The sequence below is a fragment of the Tachypleus tridentatus genome, chromosome 13 (assembly GCF_004210375.1).
Source record: "Tachypleus tridentatus isolate NWPU-2018 chromosome 13, ASM421037v1, whole genome shotgun sequence".
Taxonomy (NCBI): Eukaryota; Metazoa; Arthropoda; class Merostomata; order Xiphosura; family Limulidae; genus Tachypleus; species Tachypleus tridentatus.
The window spans coordinates 169,338,639-169,364,969 of record NC_134837.1 but is presented as its reverse complement, the minus strand read 5'-3'; the positions used below and the strand labels follow the sequence as shown (position 1 = coordinate 169,364,969).

General features: G+C 36.3%; 1 pseudogene across 1 annotated transcript in view; it reads right to left on the bottom strand.

Moving 5' to 3' along the window:
* Positions 1 to 26,331, bottom strand: part of LOC143239822 (stromal interaction molecule 1-like) — an 83,296-nt pseudogene that overhangs the window by 22,422 nt on the left and 34,543 nt on the right. The window contains exon 2 of the transcript XR_013021398.1: positions 3,387 to 3,511. The product of XR_013021398.1 is annotated as a stromal interaction molecule 1-like (transcript). The remainder of the gene's footprint in view (positions 1 to 3,386; positions 3,512 to 26,331) is intronic.

Genomic DNA, 26,331 nt, shown 5'->3' with positions numbered 1-26,331 from the left:
ATATAGTTATGGACCAAACTATATCAAATGGTAGTATTCAACTGATACTTTATAGCTAGTGTCTGGATCCAAGTTAAAGTTTCTATATTTCTTGTGCTACACATAACTTACTAGTTAGAACTTAATAAACTTCATAAAACATACAGTCATGTGAAAAAGTTAGGACACCCTATGAAAGCTTGTGTATTTTTTAAACATTTTTGGATATATAGATATTTAATATCAATTTTAACAATACTGAGAGATTATAGGAATATAACTAAACAATTAAAACTGAAGAAAAGGCTTTTCAAGGTCTACTGTAAATGTAATTCTACAAAAATGCATATTCTAACTGAGGAAAAAGTTGGGACACCTCCACATTTATTCCCACTTAAAATGGCTCAACTCACACACAGGTGTATCACACCAGGTGCACATGATTAGAAGATCGTTACTCAGCATTGTGAATGAGGCTTGCCCTATTTAAACCTCAGACATTTAGTTTGGTGTACTTCTGACTGTTGAAGTGAGAGTGAGCACCATGGTGAGAGCAAAAAAGCTGTCTGAGGCCTTCAGAAAGAAAATTGTAGCAGCTTATGAGTCTGGTAAGGGATTTAAAAAGATCCCAAAAGATTTTGAAATCAGCCATTTCACTTTCCGGAAAATAATCAACAAGTGGAGGGCTTTCAAAACAACTGCCAACATGCCCAGGTCTGGTTGTCCAAGCAAGTTCATCCTGAGAGCAGACTGCAAGATGCTAAAAGAGGTCTCCAAACACCCTAACATGTCATCATGGGACCTACAGCAGGCTCTGGCTACTGTTGATGTGAAAGTACATGCCTCTACAATCAGAAAGAGACTGCATAAGTTTAACTTGCATGGGAGGTGTACAACGAGGAAACCTTTGCTCTCTGAGAGAAACATCAAGGTCAGACTGAAGTTTGCCAGAGAGAATGTAGACAAAGACCAGGACTTCTGGAATAATGTTATTTGGACACATGAGTCCAAAATTGAATTATTTGGACACCAGAACAGAGAACATGTTTGGCATAAACCAAATACAGCATTCCAGGAAAAGAACCTCATACCAACTGTGAAGCATGGAGGTGGAAGTGTCATGGTTTGGGGCTACTTTGCTACAGCAGGACCTGAACAGGTCACAATCACAGAATCCACCATGAATTCTACTGTGTATCAGTGGGTGCTTGAGGATCACGTGAGACCATCTGTACGAAAATTAAAGCTGAAGCGGAACTGGACCCTGCAACACAACAATGACCCAAAACATACCAGTAGATCCACCAAGGACTGGCTGAAAACTAAGAAATGGAGAGTCCTGGAATGGCTGAGTCAAAGCCCAGATCTTAATCCCATTGAGATGCTGTGGGGTGACTTGAAACAGGCTGTACATGCAAGAAACCCCTCAAACATCTCACAGCTGACAGAACTCTGCATTGAGGAGTGGGGCAAACTTTCTTCAGACTGATGTCAGAGACTGGTAGATGGCTACAAGAAGTGTCCCACTGCAGTTATTTCAGCCAAAGGGGATAACACTAGCTATTAGGGGGTAGGGTTTCCTAACTTTTTCCTCAGTTAGAATATGCATTTTTGTATAATTATATTTACAAAAGATCTTGAAAAGTCATTTCTTCAGTTTTAATTGTTCAATTAAATTCCTATAATCTCTCAGTATAGTTGAAATTGAGATTAAATATCTATATATCCAAAAATGTTACAAAAATACACAGGTTTTCATTGGGTGTCCTAACTTTTTTCATATGACTGTATATAAAGAAGAAAATAATATGTTCTCTTTACTTGTTTTTTTTTAACCTGTGCCAGGTTTCTTAATCTTTGGTTCATTAAAAGTATATCTTCACCTCCCAACTAAAAGCAGCTATCAAAACATAAAACTTTTGACTAAAATTTCCTGATAATAAAACCTAGTCTCATGATTATGATTATTACAGAGTTATTAAAAGTAAAAAGCAATACCAAGGTGAACTTTATTCCAACTTAACTGAGTATCACAAAGAAGAATGAAAAACATAATGAAGAGATTGCTATGAGCATTAAGTAAAATAAAACTTTAATCATGTGCAACAAAATTGTGCAGAAGCTCATTCAGAAAATGCCAAAAAAAAAAGAACAACAAAGACTTCTTTTATTCTTGATACCACTAATGTGAGCTTTAGTTTCTTACAAAGAATTTTAATTCATTGAAACAAAGATAACATTATTCAAACCTTATAGATGATTTTCTGATCACAAGAATATCATATTGCACATGTACTGGTGCATATACAACACAGTTCAACAATGTGCTCACAGTTCTATTGGTAAAACAGAACAGATCACACTTTTCATGGTGTCTGTAAAAACTAAAGCAATCTACAATTTCTTAGGAGAAAATTACTTAGGTTCACATTTCCTTTTGTAAAACCTACATCAGTCAATAATTTCTTGATAAAAGCTACACTGGTCCACAATTTATATAAGCTCTCGCATTTAGTGTAAAAGCTACACTGGTCCACAATTTATATAAGCTCTCACATTTTTTACTAGGTTTATTTTTCAGTGTGGGTATGTGTGTGGGTTCCACACATTTGACTTCTAAAAAAAACTAATATTTCTAATTTAAACAACAAAATAATTATACACCTTACAAAAACCAAAACAAGAAAATACCATAAAGGTTTAGTAAAGTGATATTTGTTAGGAATGGAAGAGAATAAAAACACATTTCTGGCTATGTGCATGTAAAAGCTGACACTTAATTTTCATAACAATTAAAAAATACGTCTATTTGAGGAGAAACAACGTTTTCAATTTATCTGTGTGTTATAATGTTCTATGTGTTGGTGTTTAGTATCAGGTCACTAGAAGCAGCATGAATAAATGTTACAGAGTTTTGTTTCAAGCTACACAAAGCTACCTGCACACGCCATCATTAATTTTCAAATGATAGACGAGAAGTGGAAAAGCATCGCAATCTAGTCAACAGTGCTCACTGCCAACTCTTGAGCTACTTTTATCTGACTAAATAGGAAAGGTTTAACTATCATTCTAACAATGTTTCTGTAGCTTCAAAAGTATGGTACTCGCTTATTTTAGGCAACAGGATGCGAATAATAAATCTTCAGGTTCACAGTCCGAGCTAGTTAACCACTAAGCCTGAGCTGATAATAGGAAATATGAGGAGAAACATTTTCAACTTCTGTCATTTGGCCTTAGGCGGTACCAACATTCTTATAGGGTTAAAAGCAGAACTTTATAAAAGTTTTTTTTTCTTTTTTATAATTGGCATTGACGAAATTTACTGAATCGAGTTAAAGCCAATTTAATTCTCTCAACCCATTTTCACCGCTTCAAACAACCCTTGAAGTAAGAAACTGAGCTGTTACCTCGTCACTTTCCGTGATATCAACATTCCCATTAGCGTCACCGTCGAGTTGTCGATGGAGAGCAATAATGGCCTCAAATCCAGGAATGTCGTTACAAGCTCCAAGAAGATCATCACAGCTGACTCCTGATCAGTGAAAAAAAAATAATATACATACAATTTTATAGAACAATTACTCAGTTGGCTACACGTCAAAGTTATCTAAAATTTTTTTTTTTCTAACTTTGCGCAAAGCAATACGAGGGCTATCTGCACCAGCCGTCCCTAATACAGCAATGTAAGACCAGAGGAAAGGCAGTGGGTGGTGATGACCCGCTGCATCTTTTACCAGTGATTGACCGACATTATAACGCCACCACAGCTGAAAGGACCAGCATGTTTGATGCGGCGGGGATTCGAACACGTGACCCTCATATTACGAGTCGAATGCCTTAACCACCTGGCCATGCTGGGGTACATCCACAGCAATATAGAATTTAAAAAATATAACCCTTTTGAAATGAATTAAATGTTACTTAGCTGTGTCACATAATGGAAGATAATGATTATATGAAATTTTGTTACCGTATTTATAAACTTTATGGAAAAGTTACTTTCCACAAATTGTTCCTCGGTCAGTAGAAACTCCTATCACTTGCACCACCTGTATAACTTTGCTACAATTTACCTTTTTTCTTTAAAAAATTACAACATTAAAAAATGGAACTGAACTCACTCACACTTGTATTGATTGATTATATTTACTTTCAAAGAATGAACTTAAAATCTCAGTAATCTTGGTATTCGCTGTAATAGGATTTCATTTCAGTAAAAATAGTCATCAACTTATACTTGTTTGATAACTTACTCTTGTCGCTATTACACAAAATTATATTAATTTATGTCCCATTAATTAATTAACGACTATTTAAGATAGCAATTCTGACTCTTATAAATTTTGAAGTTTTAAACACCTGATTCACCTTGTTCCGCACATTTAGAATGGAAACTCTTCTCCAATTTTCGCTATTTTCACAAGCGTACTAAATGTACGCTGCGGGAGGGAAGTAAGAGATTGCGTGTGTTTTTAATTGTCGAAAAACAACCGTTTTTCAAGTCAAAAATTGCTCAGAAAAAATTACTTACCAGCAGGTACTTCGAAAAAATTCTCTTTTAACATCTTTTGTTTTTCAAATACCCTGTTTCTAACGGCTGATGGCTACTGTTATCTGCTGAAAATAAACTTTGGCATTTTGTGAGTATGTTTTCATAGGAATGGGGATCATGAAAATGTTCTTTTGTATGGTCGCGGAAACAGCAAAAATTGTGAATTAATTAGTCTATTAAAACATCAATTCAATTTTGACGTTTTTTTTTTATTTACCGATATTATTTATCCATTTTTACCTGGATTTGTAAATTGGCAATAGTTAGAGAAATCTGCGAAAAAAGGAAAAAGCAAATTGAAATCAAGCACAGACTGTCATCTTGTCAAACAATACTTTTGTGACTGTTGGGACTACAACTTAGTTGGTTTGGATTATCTTGTGCAAATAAAACTTTCCTTATGGTATGAGTTTAGGTTTATTTTAGTTGTTTACATTCCATGCTTAAGTTCTATAATCAATGGGGATTTATAAACTTTGATTACTTGAAATAATTCCGGAAAAAGCGAAATAAAACTTCCATTAATTTACTGTAAAAACAATGTTTCTCTTTAAGTATCTCAATATTTTAGAAAGTTTCCATTCTGTACAATACTTGTACTGAAATAAGAAGAAAGAAAAAGTGAAGAAATAAAATATAGCTATTTCTGACTTGGATATTATCATATTAGCAATAGAAATCCTAAAATTTGATATTATGAACAGTTCTGTTAAATGATAGTTTACTAGGCCCAGCATGGCCAGGTGGTTAGGGCATTCAACTCATAATACGAGAGTCACGGGTTCCAATCCCTGTTACACCAACAAACATGCTCGCCCTTTTAGCCGTAGAGATGTTATAATGTGACAGCAAATCCCATTATTTATTGATAAAAGAGTAGCCCAAATATTGGCGGTGGATGATGATAACTAGTCGCTTTCCCTTTAGTCTTACACCGCTAAATTAGGGACGGCTAGCACAGATAGCCCTTGAATTGCTTTGCGCGAAATTAAAAAAAAATCGTTTCTTAGAATGTTTCTCCTAGAGGGAAGGCAGCTAGTCACCACCACCCACCGCTAACTCTTGAGCTACTCTTTTACCAAGGAATAGTGGGATTGACCGTACCATTATAACACCCCCACGGCTGAAAGGACGAGCATGTTTGGTGTGACGGGGATTCAAACCCGTGACCCTCAGATTACGAGTGAAACACCTTAACCCACCCGGCCATGCCGGGCATAAAGAAACAAACATGAAAGTTTAATGAGACCTCGAATTGTGTTTCAACGTCTAACTACTTCCCTTCAACAAACACAAATAATCTCAAAAATGAGCTACTTTTTAAGTTCCAAATGATAAAACATACTCTAAGTTGCTTTGATCCTTTGGAACAGAAAAAAGCTGAATAAAATGAGCATTCTTCGTAAGATCAAGGAAATTACTAATGTATACAAGGTAAACTACATACATGTAGACTTATCCCACGCTAACAAGTGTTGAAAATGCCTTATGTAAACCAGATGTATTGATTTCCTAAAAATAGAAAACGTTATTTATTACGAAAATTCTCACACACATCGAGGTACATTAGTGTAGACAACTTATAACTTAAAAAAATTAGGCGAAAACTCGTGACTGAGACGCATCATTTATAACACACACAACTTGTGTGTGTTTATGTCTGCGTTTTTAGCGCAAAGCTACACAATAATCTTTATACACTCTTGTCAACCGCGGAGAATCGATTTTTTTTTGTTTTTTAGTTTTAAAGCAAAGCCAAACTGAGCCATCTGCTGTATCACTAGGAGACATAGTGGAATCGAACCCCAGAGATTTCAGCATTGTAAGCTTGTAAATGTACTGCTGACATCATGGGAACAATGCACAAAAGTAAACTGTCTGTTAAAAATCGTACTGGTAACTAAGTCACCAGTAGTAATACGATTTTGGCAAATTATTTCAAATACGAGATATCATACACATACACACATACTACACATCTATTAAAAAAACAAAAACTGGTATTTTCAATGTGCTCTTTCCCTCCATATTTAATTCACTACTGGTATGCCATTATCACCATATATTCCATTCCAGGTTCCTTTACAAAGACTCGGGGCTATTACACTGGATCGCAGTTAAGGCATGTTTGGTTTTGAATTTCGCGCAGAGCTACACGAGGGCTATCTGCGCTAACTGTTCTTAGTTAGCAGTGTAAAACTAGAGAGAAGGCAACTAGTAATCACCACCCACCGCCAACTCTTGGGCTTCTCTTTTACCAACGAATAGTGGGATTGAAAGTAAAATTATAACGTTTCCACGGCTGAAAGGGCAAGCATGTTTGGTGTGACGGGGATTCGAACCCGCGACCCTCAGATTTCGAGCCGAGCGCCCTAACCACCTGGCCATACCGGGCCACAGTTTAGGTTTGGAAGAATAATAGAAACCATATATTATATATACACACACCCCTCAGCATTTCAAAGCACACACACAATGTCTTGTATTATAAAATTCATATTTTATGATTTTACAGTAGTAAATGAGGTATTCGTAGATTCGCACATTTTCCTTATGAGTAAGGTTGGAAAACGCCAACACCTACTTCGTTTCTTTTATACGACCACACGCGTAAACAGAACGTGGAAAAGAATAGTTACCACAACCTTAACTTTGTCGCCTACTGTGTACTGAAGCCCCATAAGGAATTAAGTATGAAACTGACAGATTTAGCCACATTTCAATGCTGATTCATTTATGACGCAAATCTTACGTGTATGCTAAATAAGAAAGCATAAATCATATAAAACTGTAAGATAAAGAAATGTGTAACTAAACTGATAAATAGTTCGAAAGGAAGCTTCCGTCCATAACGCAATTCACAAGAAAATAAAGAAGTTACTCTCATTAGATACCAGATGGCGCAATCATATGGAAACAGCAGCAACAGTAACAACAAAACCTAAATTAGGTCACCGTGAAAGAATTAGAAGTAAACTTTTAACGATTAAATGTTTAATGTTTTAAACAGAATCACACAAATTCGATGAAAGGGTTAGATAAAAGTGGCATTGGTCATGCTTGTGAAAACAAATATCGATTCTTTAATATTAAAAATGTTTCTTAAATCACTTGAGAGGTTTTCTTTTTTGCAATACTATAAACATTGAACACTGTAGTTAGACACAGCTTTGTTAATTTCTTACAGTAAAATGTTACAAATATACATAATTACAGGGCCGATAAATATGCATATGCTGATTTATGATAAACATTACTGTCTACATTTATGATGAAAACAAAAGCACAACGTTTTTATGTGTCGTTCACAAAACTGTGATTGAAGACAAGGTGCGAAAGAATTAGCTGAAAATTTTAGAATTATAATAATTTTTGCTTAAGTACGCTGTTTAACTACCATTACACACTGTATCAAAATTGAAGATATCTTTTTATGTCAACTAGTTTAAGTTAATAACGATGTAAATGGTGAATTGAAAATAAAAACTTCAAACTAGTACAGAATATTTTAACTAAATATGATTCAAACGTTTTCATCAAATTATGTGCTGGAAGAACCATTCTGAGATAAGAATTCGATACATTTATTGCTTTTAATGCTTATGCATCATTTTAAAAGGTAACCACAAATATATACGTACATAAGTGGTAAAATAATAAAAAAGTCACTGTAGTCGTACACTTAGGCCTTAATATATTCACCACCACACAGTTCCCTATTCCTAAAACTAGGGGAAATATCAAATAATTTATTGATTTATTTTAAAGTTCAATTATTTGTTTTTCTTCGGAATTTCGCGCAAAGCTACACAAAGGCTATATGCGCTAGCCGTCCCTAATTTAACAGTGAAAGACTAGAGGGAAGGCAGCTAGTCATCACCACCCACCGCCAAATCTTGGGCTACTCTTTTACCAATGAATAGTGGAATTGACCGTTACATTATAACACCCCAAAGCTGAAAGGGCGAGCATGTTCGGTGTGACGGGGATTCGAATCCGCGACCTTCAGATTACGAGTCGAACCATCTGACCATGCCAGGCCACAAATTTCAATGAAGGAAGGTCTTACAAACCACGTATCATTCGAGCCTATGTAAAAAACGTCAAGTACGCTTACACGGTTGCTGGAAATAGAAATGGTAAACAAGGAGTTAAATGTAATTTTTCTTATTCTTCATACACTGTACACCAAGTTCATTGTGAACAGAAGTTAGAACAGTGTTTCTTAAACGGTGGGTCGCAAGCAGGTTTCCACGGGTCACGAGTTTCTGCCTGTGCTGAGTCAAAATTTAATTTTTTTTTAGTCCTCGAGGTGTTTGAGAAGTTTACATATCACTTTTGTTATGAACTATGACAAATTGCACCAAGAAATAAAGATTATTTTCATCATTATAGATAGTAGAGGTCGCACGAGAAAAGCTCGGTCGCGGCTGTCCTCTGGAAAATAAGGTTGAGAAAGACAGAGGAAATCTAACAAGTCCAAGGCCAACGATTTATTAATCTAATCCGAATGTCCAAATATATTTTTCGCTCATGAAGAAATGATGTCTTGAATAGGAATATAAGGTATTCACTTGTATATATGTGTACACAAAGGTGTATCTATTTACCAAAGGTTACATTCGTTGAAAGCTTAATGAGCTAGCTCAAGCCTAAAACTCTTTAATATGTAGCTTGTGACATGCTTTTTACTGTCTGTGCTGTCCGGATCGATATTTACGACGCAACCTGGGAGGGTTAGGTGCTGTTTAGGCCTCCTTTACTGTATTTTAAATCGACAAATGCTAGCGAAAAAGTTGACGAAAACAGGGCCAAAAGAAGGCGTGATTTTAAACAGTTTCTTCTCCAAATATGAAGACCATGTCCATGAATGTAATACTAATACAGTAATATTTATTGTTTCATTAACACTGCTTCGTTTATTCCTCTATAACACTTCTCAAACAGTTCCCTAGTAATTTATCATTTTTCACAAAGAGTAATATATTAAGTGCTCTATAAATACACATTCAATACGATAATTCAGGTAATGCAGTGAGTTCTGGTAACGGGTAATCATTATTATCCAATCTGAAACAACCCTGAAAACTCGCACGTTTTTTTTCTGGAGCTCTTGTATCATGAATTCAAATAACTTACTCTTTGAGAAAAGGTCACAATATAATGGCAAAGTATCGTTATTGTAGTGTTCAATGTTGTAAGTAGAATTTTCACTTTTTCGTTGCACATTTGCGAATGTATTTTATGTTGCGATTGAGTAGTAACGTTAACTAAGCCTAACTTTTGGATTATTCTCTAAACACTATATTTAACCTGTAATTTGTTTCTGCCTTTTTGTTTTTTCTTTCAAAATTACAAACTGCAGTGAGTGTTAAAAACTGTAAAAATATAGGGTTTTCGTCAGTGGAAATCATATTGTTATATACTTCTGATAACACTGGATTAGTCTTAAAATTATGATGTTTAAAAAAGTGATTTTAATTCTTGGCTGTTATTACTGAAACATATTTGGATACGAAAATGACGGCTAGAAATATTCCCATAACTCCTCAGTTTACCTTTATAAAGTGTTCAATGAAATTACACTGTAATAAACTTTGTGACAGAATTATCGTTAAAACATTTGTAAAACGTGTTACTGTTATGTAACTGAAATTTTAATTATTTGAATTAAACAATTGTGTCAGCAAAACTGCAAGCGTTAGGTTTTATTTCAAATATGTTGTGTACCGCTCTTCCGTTTATAACTTTTTATTTTTAACTTCAAGGAGCAGTAAACCCACATGTAATTTGTATATGCTTAAAAGGAACGTCTGTATTTAATAAATTGAAGTTTTTATGGGATCTTCCTGGGAAACAGACGTTGTGCATGTAACTCATATTTCATCTGACAGATTGTGTCTGTTGAATGTTTTGCGCAAGACTACATAGGGCTATGTCTGCGCTAACCGCCTCTAATTTTGAAGGGATATATGTAGCTAGTTAACGCCATCAACCGCCAACTTGTGAACTACTATAATCGAATCGTGGAATCTAGCCGTCACTCTTATAACGCATCAGCAGCCCCAAACTGCGAAGAACATTTTTTATTGGTGATAATGGGGCACGATTCACTAGTGCCTAAAATTTTTTAACAATTTTCGAATGCATTGTATTATAACGAAAATTGGAAAAATGACGAATCTCTCTAATAATGCCTCATGATACACAGCTAGAATCTTTAAGGGCAAGTGGTAAACACTTACGACATCTCGAATTAACGAAAACAAATTAAATGTACAAACCTATTATCAGTTATTCTTTATACGTCATGAAGCTTCATTAGTGGGATATTACTTAATCGTCTGATAACAGAGCTATCTACACAATTTTACAGGCTAATTCAATTTTCGCACACAAAAACCCATTTATTATGAAGTAATTCATCTCAATAGATATGATCAGTATAATATTACTAGTAACCAATGCAATAATTTATTCATATATGTAAAACTGTAGCGATTTTGTTTATTACAACAGCAAGCGTCATACTTGATCGTTTTTACAATAATTTTACACAAATACGACTGTACATCAACTGAAAACAGACGATATCATAAATTTGATTTGCAATCTACATACAAAAAACCTTGATTTTTTATTTATTAATCATAGTTATTATAGCTAGTTGATATTACATTACTACTTAAAATATATTAAAATTTGTAAAGTAGCTAAAAGTGTCACATAACATTTTTGACAAGTTAACTTGATATAAGGTGAAACAAGAATTAACACCGAAATGTTATATGCAAATAGGCTCTAAAACAGAAGTTAAGCACACGAACCAGTTAACTTGATTTATTTCAAACTATGTCAGCACAAAGCCATTTTAAAAAATATATATAAATTATTATTAATTAAGAATCTGTTGAACCTAATTAAAAATTGTTTGTTTGTTTGTTTTTGAATTTCGCGCAAAGCTACTCGAGGGCTATCTGCGCTAGCCGTCCCTAATTTAGCAGTCATCACCACCAACCGCCAACTCTTGGGCTACTCTTTTACCAACGAATAGTGGGATTGACCTTCACATTATAACGCCCCCACGGCTGAAAAGGCGAGCATGTTTGGTGCGACGGGGATGCGAACCCGCGACCTTCAGATTACGAGTCGCACGCCTTAACCCACATGACCATGCCGGGCCCCTAATTAAAAATAGATTGTTTTTTTTTTTTTAATTTTATGTTTACTAATATTGCTGCCTCCAGTGGTACAGCGGTATGTCTGCGGACTTTCACCGCTAGAAACTGGGTTTCAATATCCATGATAGGCAGGGCTAGAGACAGCACATTGTGTAGTTTTGTGCTTAATTTTAAACAAACAAATTAATATTGCTTTTTTTTCTTTAAATTTTTAACTAAATTCTTCAGAATTTTATATCATATTTTTAGTTTATGTTCAAGAATAAGTGAGGTAGATCAGTTTCAGCTTTCTAGTTATTTCTCCTATATAGAAATAGGGCCAATACTTTATTTAAATACAGGATTTCTAGAATACTATAAAATAATTGTAACTGCAGACAGATATATTTAAGTCCGCTTATCTATGGTCTAACACTAGTTAAGCCATTATTAATAATTACGGCCTATATTCTATGTAGAGATAAATTAACACTAACTTGTTTATGTTTTTTGCTCTAGTCTGCTCGTACTTGTTTCAACGTTTTACAATCCTTATATTCTCATACTTTTAATCACTTAACTAACCTTCTCATCTGCCATCTATCGTAATTTCAAAAGATATATTCATCTCCAAGATTTTACTTCTGATACTTTAATTTAAATGAGAAGACTGGTTAGTATTAGCCTACACCTTTCGTTTACAGGAATCTTCCCCCCTTTAATGTAATTTCAGTTATTTTATACCATTTGTAGTATATTTTATCTTATCTGCAGCTTAATATTGTACAATCTAACCTATATTACTTAAAGTTTTGTATTTCAAGACCATACATCTGTTGTTAATCATCTAGTAAGTCAGTTAGAATCAAAGAAGCCTGTACTTGCATGTCGTATCCCTTCTAAAATTCCAGACACTATATCTTGTTCCTTTAACACTCCCTCAGAAACTTCCACATATCTTGAACATCTCTCCTTCACTACAACAACAGTTTCCTTCTTATTCACATAAGAAAAACCTTTCGGACTTCTTATTAAACTTTATGAAAAAGTCTAAGATACGTCGTCCACCATGCCGAATTGAGTTCAATTTACAGAATCAGACCATATAACTCTCATTACTATAGGAATCAACAACAGTCAGTTTTTCTCACAATGGAAAGAAATTTCCCATTCTACCCAGTTAAACTCATGGAACCTATTTTGGTTTCTTGGTGATCCTTCGTTTTTATTCTTTCAACCATGACTGATAGTTGTGAGACTTAAATGAACATAAAACTAGAGGAAATGTGACCTGATTTCAGAAGTTTTTTTAAAACAATAATAAGATTTTATCAGCGATAAGAATTGAATATTTGCTAATATGGCAGTGTTCCTTCTCTAAATGAGGAACAGAACAGATAGAATTAGTGTTAACATCTAATGTTTTGTTTGAGTCACGGGCCGAATTCTGTGCCAAAAACTTGGTCGGCATTAGTTGCTTTAGGAAAGCCTTTTCTAGGTGGTTCTTTTAGAGCTAAGCCATATTGAGCTATATGCTGTGTCCATCGCGGGGAACAGAACCACAGATGTTCGTGTTGTAAGTCCATAAACCTACTGTTATTCCACTAAGAAACTCCTTTTGTAGGAAATCCTTAACACACATACTTGTTTGCTTGTTTGTTTTTGAATGTCGCGCAAAGCTACACGAGGACTATCTGCGAGGGCTATCTTAATTTAAGTGTGTAAGACTAGAGGGAAGGCAGCTAGTCACCACCACCAACCGTCAACGTTTGGGCTACTCTTACCAACGATCAGTGGGATTGACTGTAACATTATAACGCTCCCACGGCTGAAAGGGCGAGCATGTATGGTGTGACGGAAACTCGAACCCGTGACCCACAGATTACGAGTCGAGCGCCCTAACCACTTGGCAATGCCGGACCATAAATACAAACACATTAGAAAAGGTAGCTTGATCCGAATTATTCTTCTGAATTAAACTGAACACATAAAGTCTGTTTTAGCACAAGGTTAGACAGTGGGCTATCGATGCTTTGTCTATAACAGTAAATCGAACTCCGGTTTTAACATTACAGGTTCATAAACTTACCGCTAACTCACCGGAGACAAAAAACAAAAAGAATTTTGTATATTTGAAAAGTTTTTGAAAAATGTTGATTTTAACCAATGTTCTGAAACATTACATTGTCTACATTATGTAACCAATAAATGGGAGGAAAGAACAGAGTAGATAAAGCTCGTTGTTAAGCTGAACATAGTAGTTAAGAGAGGGGTAACAGGATTACCCATGTTAATTTCACTAATTTCATTGTATTTTCCCTTGATATTTAAAAATTGGTTTGTGTGGTGGCAAAATATAACAACACATACAAAGTTATGATCTATTCAACGTCTGATCACCTTGGCAGTAGTTCTGTAGCATAGTATCCATTGCAAAAAGTTCTGTCATAAGGCTATGGTGTCAAAAATACAACACCTCTTTTTTTTTTTAATTTTCTATACGCCACTTAGAGCAGCGCTTCGCAACCGGGGTTCAACGGAACCTTCGAGTTCCTCAACAGACATCCAGGTGTACCACAGGGTTCCGTGGAAAGTAAAAGTTCCACATATTCTAATGTGTAAACACATAGTAGCCACATAATTGCAATCCGACTAGATAATGTTTCTTTATTGGTATAGCAAGTTTCATAACAATAAAACGTAACAAGTCACTGCATTGTTTCAGGTCAGTGAGCGAGACAAGGTAAAAACAAGTGCTTCAGGTATGTAAACCTTTATTATTTGAACGAGCATACTTCTTGTGTGCGTATGTCCCTGAGTAATTGAGAAAATTTTTCATGTTTTGGATGTATGTGTATGAATACACAGCTAAATTAAACATACGTACTCTGTCTGGAGTTACTGTTATAGCATTGTAGTGATGTTTTTATAATGAATACTGTAAAAGGTTCTGTGACACAAATTTGACATCTGAAGATTTCCGTGGATTTAAAAAGGTTGAGAACCACTGACTTGAGGCACGAAGACAACGGTATTCTAGTGTCCGGCATAAGAGTCCAAACTCGGTGTAAGAAACAGCACGAATACCCGTTCATTCTCAAGCTGTTTGAACGGATACGTCATGGAAGCAACTTATTTGTGTGTGAATTGTGTTGCTTTTTCAAACGAAGATATTCCTCGATTATGTTGCACAACGTTGCTTGGAGTATGTGGACGCTTTTGCCATTGACCTTTATGTTTGACCTGTTACAGGACGCAACACTTTGCTTACCACTACTGGAATACGAATGTTGTATAAGTATCTTTGTGGACGGTTTCGGTAAACCCAGTTGGTCCATTCTCCATTGCTTTCTAATGTCATTAAGCGCAAAGGATATTTCATTCTTGGAAATTATAAAATCGCCTCTCTGACACATCTTTACGATCTAAGCGTATGGATATAGTGTTGGAAAAGGCTGTACATGCTATTCCCAGAAACGACAAATTTTCAGTGGTATTACACTACCAAAAAACCCTAAACAAAAGTAGACTACAGTTTCATACACATGTTGTTAAAACGTGGCTTTACATCGCCTGTGGGTATCACAATACTTGTTAATTTGCACATTCAAAATCATTTTAATGTAATGTACTCAATCCTCTGTATTCTACAAATCTTCACCTAATGTTAATCATAACCTTCATTCTGAAGTGATATTTGTCAGTGTTTTTCGTTACGGACTACAAATGATCTATTGCAATAAAAACAGTTATATTTTCACTCGGCAAAAAATACACAAAACACGTAGCAATGGGGTCTCTACTTTCTTATCTATCGTATTTTGTTTGGCTGTCTACACAGTTTGAACTATAAAGCAATATGCCATTTTACTCAAATTTACTTACAGGCAAATCGCATGTTGAACATTTCCTGTTGTTTCTTATTTGAGTTTATTTTCAGTAACAACCCCTCAAAAAAGTGTTTCAGTCTGCATGCACACACCACCCTCCGCTCTATCTTAACATGTATCTGTTGTGAAAGAAGAAAAAGGTGCGTATTTCGATTTCCGCAAGAAAACAGTAAATCTATACATGCCGAAAAGAGATACCTCCATTTTACTTAAAGCATCTATGACATAAATTGTCGTAGCTTGAATTTCAATTTATGTTTATACACATTTCATGTGGGGCATTCCATGTTCACATTTATGTTACTGTAACATTCGTCTTTGTGTGTGTGTGTGTGTGTGTGTGTGTGTATGTATGTGTGTATATATATACACTGCTGGCCAAAATCTCAAGGCCAATGAACAAAAAGAAAAAATATGCATTTTGCGTTGTTAGACTCAACCACTTATTTGAGAATAGCTTCGAAAGATGAAAATAGGAAAAGGGAAAATAATAAAACAAAACTTTTTTCGCATTTAATATGGAAAATATGAACACTATGAAACTAGCCTAAATACTAGCTGGTCAAAAATTTAAGACCATACCAAAAATAAGTCCTAAACAGGAAAGGAAATGCCCAACAAGAGGTCTCAGTAGTGAGTCATGCGAACAACTGCAAATATTTTCTTTGGCATGGTCAATATAAACATTTGCAAAAGGCTGACTGGAATTTTATTCCAAGTGGTGAAGATGGCTTCACGAAGATCATGCACTGTTTGGAATTGACGTCCATTTCTATTGACTTCACTTGCCATCCACCCCCAAACATTTTTAATGGTGTTCAGTTCGGAAAAATACGTTGGATGGTCCAAAAGTATCACGTAATTCGCCATGAAAAAGTCCTTTGTCCTGCGGGAATTGTAGATTGCAGCAATGTCCTGCTGAAAGATCCAGTCATTTCCACACAAACGAGGGCCTTCAGTCAATAAGGATGCTCCCTCCAACATGCCAATGTAGCCAGCTGCTGTTTGATGCCCATGTATAACCTGAAGCTCCATTGTTCCATGGAAGGAGAAAGCACCCCAGATCATGATGGAACCTCCTCCACTGTGTCGTGTAGAAAATGTCTCCTGTGGGATATCCTTATTGTATCAGTAACGTTGGAAGCCATCTGAAACATCCAGGTTATATTTTTTCTCATCAGAGAACAAAACCTTCTTCCACTTTACTACATCCCATGTTTGGTGCTTCTCAGCAAAGTTTAACCGAGCTGTTTCGTGGTGTGGAAGGAGGCGTAGTCTTTGAAGACATTTACGGTTTTTAAAGCCTTTCTCTCGTAGATGCCGTCTTATTGTTCTCGAGCTGCATTCTGCGTCCGTAAGGGCCTTAATCTGGTTCGACAATTGGCTGGTGTCTTGCTGGATAATCCTTCGAATCCTCCTGCTCAATGCCGGCGAAGTTTTCTTTGGCCGACCACTTGAAATTTTCGTTCCATATCCCTCGAGATCTTTTGAGAAATTTGCAACAGCAGTTTCACTACGCCCAATCTCACCAGCGATGGCAAGTTGAGAGAGACATTGCTTTTGCAGCTCGACAATTCTGCCACGTTCAAACTCTATCAACGTTTTAGCCTTTGCCATGTTTTTACCCAACGTATCACAGGAGATGTCAGTTGGAGATGTTGACAACGCTAATGCTTGAACACAAATGACTAAATTTCGTTACGTGTTTACCGATTAATGCTTCGTTTCAGTATGGTATTAAACTTTTGACCAGTTTGTTCTTAGGCTAATTTCATAGTGTTCACATTTTCCCTATTAAATGCTAAACTTGTTTTTAATTTTTATTTTTCCTTTTCTTATTTTCATCTTTCGAAGCTCTACTCAAATAAGTGGTTGAGTCTAACAACGCAAAATGCATATTTTTTTCTTTATGTTCATTGGCCTTAAGATTTTGGCCAGCGGTGTGTGTATATATCATTTTACACCCGATGGGGGAGGATGATTTTTGCAACCACTTATGTGGACTATTCAATTTGCAAATTGGTAATCTCTGATTACATGAACCTGAAAGCTGTAAACATGCAGCCACAGAGTAATCTTGTTTCCACAATACTTCAAGGTTTCCATGTAGGTTTATATAAGTAAGGTGTTGTGAACAGTTTTCAAAGTGTTAATAGAATAAACACAAATATGTCACAATTTAACTGCCACATGAATTTATTTCTGCACACTGCACAGTATAAAAGATGGCCATTATACTTGACAAGGTTACTAATAACTTTCATTGCATGATTTACCTTTTCAAATATTAATAAAATTTATAATTACCCTTGATAATTTATATCTACTGAAAAACTGTTCATGTTGTTTGATAAAAATAATTAAAATGTCTTTTGCGAACTCTTGAAAATTACACATCAATACAATGTAGCACATAATTATTCATACTTTTCATTGAAGTAAGATTCATTTAGTCCTCTAGTCTACATGTTCCCAAACGTAAACCTCCTATGTGATGATCTGTTTATGAATTCTTTCATAAGCTCTTGTATATTCATCTTGTCGATCTCATCTTTGTGAGTGTGACAAACTGTCACTAGGGCTGCGACGATTACGGACTTTTGTAACCGGTTAATCTTTGCTTCGTAACCGAACCGTAACCGGTTAATCGTACTATATTGCCCAGCCCTCAAAAGGTCGCTCCTGTCTTGGAAAAAGAATGATTTTTCTGACACCAACAGAAGAGGAGAGACCCAGATGATCCCTCCGTCAGAAGTTTGGTGTGTATTATGCGAAATTGCGAACTGCAGATTCATGAACCTTTTTGCTGGACTGTCCTCAGTGTCCTGACCAGGTGGCAAACTACCGGAAAAAAATCTTAGATTAACCGGTTAGGAAATCCATAACCAATTAAGAGCAGTAACCGAACCGTAACCAGTTAATCGTGTAATCGTCACAGCCCTAACTGCCACATGGTTGAGGCGGCACTGAGACATAGTTGACCTCAACCACGTCTTCAACCGTCTTAATGAGGAAAAGCTGCGTTCACATTTGCAGCTCAATACTGGACACACAAGCAAAATTGTCATGAGAAGAAACACTTCACTAAACATTTGCTGGCTTGTTTCATGCATTATACAGTAAGCATCCTTCGCACCTTTCAGAGATACTGCTTTCGTTGTTCCTTTGAACATGGGCAACTGAAACTCGAGCCGTTGTGCAGAGATTTCTGGATAGAAGTTTATAACTGAGTTGTCATTCTTCCCAGATGTGATCATGTTCTCAAGTGCCAGATATTGCCTCAAGTCATTGTTGTCTGCATTGAATCTAGTGGTCAGATGTTCTATGACTGTGTCCACAGATTCAAAATATTGGCTTCTGTAGTAATCTCTAGCTGTTGCAGAATGGTGTGCTGAGCCATTATCTGTGATCCTTCTGGGGGGTCTGCGAATGCGTGATAGTTCAATAGGCACCAGATCTATGGAAGTTACCTTTTTCTCAGCTTCATCAAATATCTTGTTGTAATTTTCCTCTGTTTGCAATACCCGCAACTGTTCAACTGTCATTGCAGATGCTTCAATCATGCCAGATACTGTCGCTGATTTTGCTTGGAATGCACGGTTTAGTTCCTCTAATGCAGCTAATGGATGCTTTCACTGCTACATCTGAGATTTCATTTGCTAATTCAGACAAAGAATCAACAATGTCACTGTAGTGATCATTAGCACATGTAATTGCAGATAGGCGACACAACCAGCGTGTTGGACACAGTGAGCTGATGTATTTAACTGGACCATTGTGGCTGTCTGACGATACAATATTTTCAAAGATTGTCTTGTATTTGCCTGACCTCTGAAGCAAGACATCAAGTTCATGTACCCACTAGATAGAATCTCGAACACATTCACAAGCTTCAACTGCATGTTGCATTATTAAATTAGCCTTGTGTGCTCCGCAGTGAAAAAACAAAGCTGACGGTTGCTTCTCTTTTAGTTTTGCCTGGCATCCACTGTACGCACCACTCATGTTAGTGGCTCCATCATAAGTTTGTGCTCTTAATCCTGACAGTGGTAAATTGAGTCTAGTCAGTACATCAAGTATAGTCGAGGATATTGTTTCACCAGTTGTATTGGAAACACTGTACAAACCAAGAAATGTTTCATGGACGTCAAGGTTCTTATCTACGTATCGTACACATATTGCTTCCTGTAACACCTTGAGTGCCATCAACCATTAATGCAAAGATTTTACTTTGTTGCACTTCGTGTTCTATGTTCCTCAGTATTTGATGGCTGAACATCTCCATTATTTCATTCTAAGCCTGGGGTGATGTGAATGTGGTTTTCTTTGACAAGTAGGTCGTCAACTCAGGATCTTCCTCTTTCCGGGAGCTTCATTAACTGCAGGAAGTTCCCCTCCGTATCAGTATGCCCTTGTAATGCTAAACCTTGACACAGTAAGAAACGTAAACTTCTGAATATTTAGGCTAGACTTCTTTTGCATTCTTCCTGCTGCTTCTTTTTTCCATCATGTAGCTGGACAGTCACTGGAGTTACATCAAGTAAACCTTCTGGAAGTATAACGAATCTGTGCTGAGAAGAGGATTGGTGTTCGTTGAATTTCTGTTTTGCCTTTTTCCAGTTACAAAAACCGGTGGATATTAAGGTATACTCCACTGGCTTCTCCAATTTCCCTGTAAAAAGGCCTCTATTTTCTGCCTTGGCACAATGAAAGCATATGACTTTTTGAGTCTGATTGTCGAAGTGCAGCCATGAAAACTCATCAAACCACTTGACCTGGAAGTTTATATTTTGAGATTTTGCTTTCTGTCGTGGTATTAGTTATGCATCTGGATGATATGGCTTTCCACACTGTATCTGTGGAGTGTCAGATTTGTCATTACTGCACAAACTTGTTTCACAACTATCTGGTGGCTCATGATGTGCAATAGTTGCACAAGTATTTTCAGACTCGTTCTCTGATGAACATGGTATTTTCTCTGTATGGCAAGTTTCTATTCCTTTGCTTAAGGTTGTTGGATTACCTGCATCTGCATTGTCACTTGTAGTACTAGTAACTGGCTTGCAGAACTGTCTAATATCGGAAAGTTTCAGACGCTTGTTTGTCATAATTGGAATCTGTTTCCCAGATGACTCAACAGGCTAAAATACAGTCTTTACTGAAAAACTCTAACGTACAACGAACGAAGATAGAACAAAATGGAAGTAGGACTGAACTGTACAATGTATTTAAGTCGAACGCGCGAACCTCACAGTGACTACCGAGCCGACTGACCGCCTGGGCATCGCTGGGAGAATAATGTGTGCTAGTTACAACACAAGTGATTGAAAGTTTCTCGAAAAATACTTAAACAATCACAAATATACTATATTGCTGTTAAAGCTCATTAAAAGGCAAACACGTTGTGATATAATATCTTTTACCATAAAGCACCAGCACTTTATTAGAGGGCGGTGATAATCTGAAATTTCATGGATTAATGAGGGCCACAAACACAGGTCTAATGAGCCCTGTTGTAAAATCGCGAGGCTCAGACTAAAGGGAGCGGAGGGGGGTGTTGTAGGGCGGGTCTGGATCCTAGCGGTTCTAACCTGTCGTTCACTGTACACTAAACGTACACTATTGTCTAGCTGCTTCGGCAGCTAAGGAGATTAAGGCGTTCGACAATAAAACTGGCTAGACATGCATAAGAACAAATGGCGTAGGAAAACCGCACAATATACACATAAGATTGATGCAGCTACAAGCTACAAATGGCCTGCCAGATCTAAAACACAGGAGTTTACACTTGGGAGTAATATTTTCGAATTTCATGCTCTGTTCAATCTGTTGTGATGAAAATTTTACTTAATCTTACACTACGTACAAGACGTAGGTAGATTCTGTGATAGTGCTTGCACGCCTTGCATGTATACTTAGGCCTACTGACTGATACTTACGAACTATCGCTTTGATCGAAAAGCTTAGAAGCACGCCTATATTAAAGATGTACATTTCGGCTACTGAAAAAGCCTACATCTAGGCTTAATTTAGTCATTCGAATGGTTAGAACACGAGAACCAAAAGAACAAAACACACAATTTGTAGGCCTGTGATGCAATAAAACAATTCAAAAGACCAAACTGTAGGGGGGGATGATTGTATGCACCATACCCCCACCTAAAATGAAGGGGGATAAATCCCCCATCCACCCAGGATCTACGCCCCTAGTGTATATATATGTATAGGTGCCTTAGGTAACTCTTCAGACGTCCTATACAGAAGTTTCTATGTTCATATAAATATGAGTTAGCATCTGTCAACATCATTAATTGGCACAATGAAACAACATGACTTACGTTTGAAAGCTGCACAATGAGCTATTTGCGATCTATCCATCACGGGGAATCGAACCCCGGATTATAGCATTGTGAATTCACAAACTTACAGCCGACCCAGCGAAGAACCTTACATTCGCAGTTTTCTCTACTTAACACTTATGTTCATCTAGTTTACCGTATCTGCTATTACAAAATACGAGTCTTTTTGTGAACTGTATCAATAATAGCGTCAACTTAAGGTCTTTTGCTTTCTTTACCAAGTGAAACATATACAGACTTGTATATGGTATCTTTTTGGGAGACTGTCTGGTACCATGAGATTTTACTTTGCATATCAGTACCGAGTAGTAAACCTAATTTCACTCGAATATTTTCTTTGCAATAAAAAATATGATCGTAAAACTTACTTAAGACCTTTTTTTTTTGTTCCGTTTTAAATTAGGAAAATTGGTGCTGCTGAATCCACAACTACTGGAAAGCAAGTAACCTTTATGTGTAACCATTTCACAACCAAGTATATAAATTATACTGACGTCCAAGACAACGCTCTGTTTGAATTTAGAGTTTATCTAAATAAGAACCCATGCGTCTCGTGATTTACGGACTGGTGTCTAATTCAAGAAAGTTACAGAAACAACAACATTTCTAACGTGAAAGTACTGAAAAAAATTACCCTCGAAAAAAATTACAGATTTTTTTCTGAATAGCTGAAATGAATTATACAGACAACTGTGATGAGTTAGAAGCGAAAAGTTATTGTGGTACAATTGCCTCACCATCAAAACTTAACGAGCGCGAACGCGTTAAAAACTTCTTGTCACTTAAAATACGTCGTTTCACAGATAAGTAAAACGGAAAAATACACGTGAGAGAATATATGAGTGATGATCAAAAAAAAAAAAAGATTATCAGCTCGTCAATTACATAAAACTAAAATTCCTTGTTGAAGGGAAATATTTGCGCTTAAAACAATTGTGAACTTGAACAACACAATGACTCGGTAACTTGTCAATCCGGACTCCGTGCATCTTCGCTATAGTACGTTCCTGATGGATTTCTTGAAATTTCTGTTCCGACTGGTAACATATGTATGCAACACGTCCAAACGTTTTCTTACATTACTTTTAATATGATGTAGTTACAGTTAACACTAATTAGCCAAAAGTTGGTTATTTTATTGTTACTACTTTCAAAGTGCCACTTTGGAAGAATTCAAATAACAACCAATACTTGTAAGATTTTTTTTTTTAGATATTTAAATACACAATTATATCTGTTCAAAATAACATTCAGAGAGTATTTAGTAACTTATTTAAATTTTATTATTATTATACGATTGCAAAACTTTATTGTCAAATGGTGGATCACGTACAATAATCTGATAAAAATATACAAGAAATTCAGGAAGACAGTAAAATACACAAAAATCACCCCAAACATTTCGCGAACACTTAAATATGCACCTTCACTTCTGTGATTTTGAGTGAATCTGGAACTAGATCAGAAGCGATTAAAAATGTACATCTGAATATTCAAACATTGCCTCTTAAGCATCAGGTTTCAATAATATTTCTGAAACCTGTACACACATTTGATAATTTGAAAAAAAAGATACACATTACAAATGAGATACAGTTGACATCCAAGTCTCACTTCAACGTTTTCTGACCATACAAAGTAATAATATAAGTGATAATTTACCAAAGAACCCAGATCATTTTAGTTGAGTCAAAATAATAATTTGTAGCTTAAGAAAATAATGTAGATTATTTCCAGCCTTGTTTCTTTGCTTTTGGTTTCGTTAGTTGTATACTTAAAAATATGATATTTCCATTTTGATTCAACTATATCTATCTTATTTTTTAAAGATTTTATGCTTATTTATGGAGAATTTAGTTTTAAGCTACATACATGCATATGTGTTTAGTTAAAGGATACATGCTTTTTAACAGTTTATTGCTGTATTGACTTTTTTCACCCACCAAACTACCACACCTAACTTGTTCAAAATATATAACAAAGAATAAACATACGTACTGGTATGCAACGTTGTTCTCAAAGGACCACCTTAAAGGTATAGATTGCATCACTATAGATTTAATGACCTGATTTCATCAATGTCGCAGCGTAACGTAACAAAAAACGAGCAGCAACAAAGCATTCTCATCAAAATGGAACAATGTTTCTTCTAAGATGATACAAAATATTACTACAATGCAAACAGACGCAGTATCATACTTACTTTTTAGGTATACATGACACATACATACGTTCTTTAACAGCCTACTATGCTCAAGTGTTTGGTAGAATAAGGCGACACAAATAATGTATGCAAAACAGACAACAGCGACACTTGAACGAAACTCTACTCTAGTAATTATCAAGTATTAAAAAAGTTGCTGGAATAAAGTTGTGGAAGTCCATGTAGAGACAGCAAACTCGTGTAACAATGAACAATAGCGACTCGAATAACAATAAAAACCAGTTAAATTGGGAACCTTTAACGTGGCAGTTCCCAATTATTGTTTGTTTTTACTTTCGCGCAAAACTACACGAGAGCCATCTGCGACAGTCGTACCTAATTCAGCAGTATAAAACTAGAGGGAAGGAAGCTAATCATTACCACTCACTGCCAGCTCTTGAGCTACTCTTCTACCAACGAACAGTGGGATTGCCCGTAACATTTTAAAGGTTGATTGATTCAGAGTTTTATGGCACAAAGCAGCTAGGCTATCTGCGCCAAACATCCGGTAAAAAGTTAAAAGTAAATTTAGTAAAATTCATAAAAGGAAATTAAGGGAAAACAAAACAAACATAAATAGCATAAAACCAATGTTTACATCTAGTCTACAACGTTAAGAGAAAAACTACAGTAATTCAAGTTGTAAAGGACTTTCTGTAGCATAACTGTAATTAACATAACTCGCCAGAAAGACTAATAGGGAAGAAAAAACCACCGTCAGTCACCTGAAGTTGGCCTTTCCGGTCCTGGTTCCGAGTTATTTAACATTATGGCCATTTTCAAAAGGGAAAGTAATAAAATTTTAAAAGACGTGCAACAAAAGTATAATAATAACACGCCAGGATGACTAACGGGAAGTTCAAACAGCAGCGTTAGTAAACTGAGGTTGGCCTTTTCAGTCCTGGTTTCGAGTTATTTAATGTTACGGACAGTTTCTAATTTCAAATCGAACTAGATGAACTGTGACATTAAAAAGGTGTAATGTATAAATTAAAAACTTAAATGGTATTAAAAATATTGGTGACTTTTAAAAAACTAAAAATATTACCAAGGTGGACAGTGTCACCATCACCAATAATACTGTCTAACGTTATGGACAAACTTTGGGACAGAACATGTTTAAAAATGGTCCCATCGTTGAAAGTCGTAACGACAAGAAAGTAAAATGTGGTATGTTGCGATCTGAGTGTTACACACTGGTGCATCAGTTCCAGATAAAAGAAAACGATGAGTTAAACTGTAACCAATGCGTAGTCTAGTTAGAACAACTTCCTCTTTCCGATCCTTATGGTAACAAGACGGCCAAAGACCAATATAGGGTTTTATCTGGAAAAGCTTGTTTTCGTGTTGCTCACTCCAAGTTGACTGCCAGCTGGTGTGGAGCCGAGCCTTGAATACAAGACCACAGTCCATGAATGGGACAGGCACAGTGGTGATACTGCCAGAGCAGATAAACTTAGCTGCAGTGTTGGCGAGCTCGTTCCCGCGAATACAAACATGGCCCGGTATCTAGAAAAAGTGGATAGAGGTAGATGTTAAAGAAAAATGGGCCAGTCGATTTTGAATATCGGCGAGAACATGGTGTGAACCAACGTGAAGCAATTCCAGAGCCAGTAGAGAACTAAGCGTGTCAGTATAAATAGTGCAGTTTGAGTACTGCTTAGCTTCTATATGCTCCAGGGCAAAAGAAATGGCTTACAGTTCAGTAGTGAACACAGAAGCTGTAGAGGGGATTCTGCGCACTACCACCGAACCACAACAAATCACGGCAGAGCCCACACAGTCACCTGATTTCGAACCATCAGTATAAATAGAAATGGAGGAATAGTTCGAAAGATGTTCAGCAAATAGCAGACAGTATTTCCAATCAGGAGTATCTACTTTACTCAGATGACTTAAAGATATGTCACAATTGGGGACTGTAAGAAGCCATGGTGGGATAGGCTGACCAGTGGATACAGCAATGTTATCCAAGGACAGATCCAATTCACCCAACTGCACCAGGATACGAAGGCCAAAAGGAGCAATGGTGGACCATTTGTTCTAAAAAAGTATGGCCCACTAAGGAAGGAAAGCACAACCCCAGGAAGGATTCTTTGGTAAGGAACAAAGTTTCGAAGCGTATAGTTAAGACAGTTGCAAATGGCGGAGGTGCAAAGAAGGTTTATGAGACTATGTATAAGTTCTG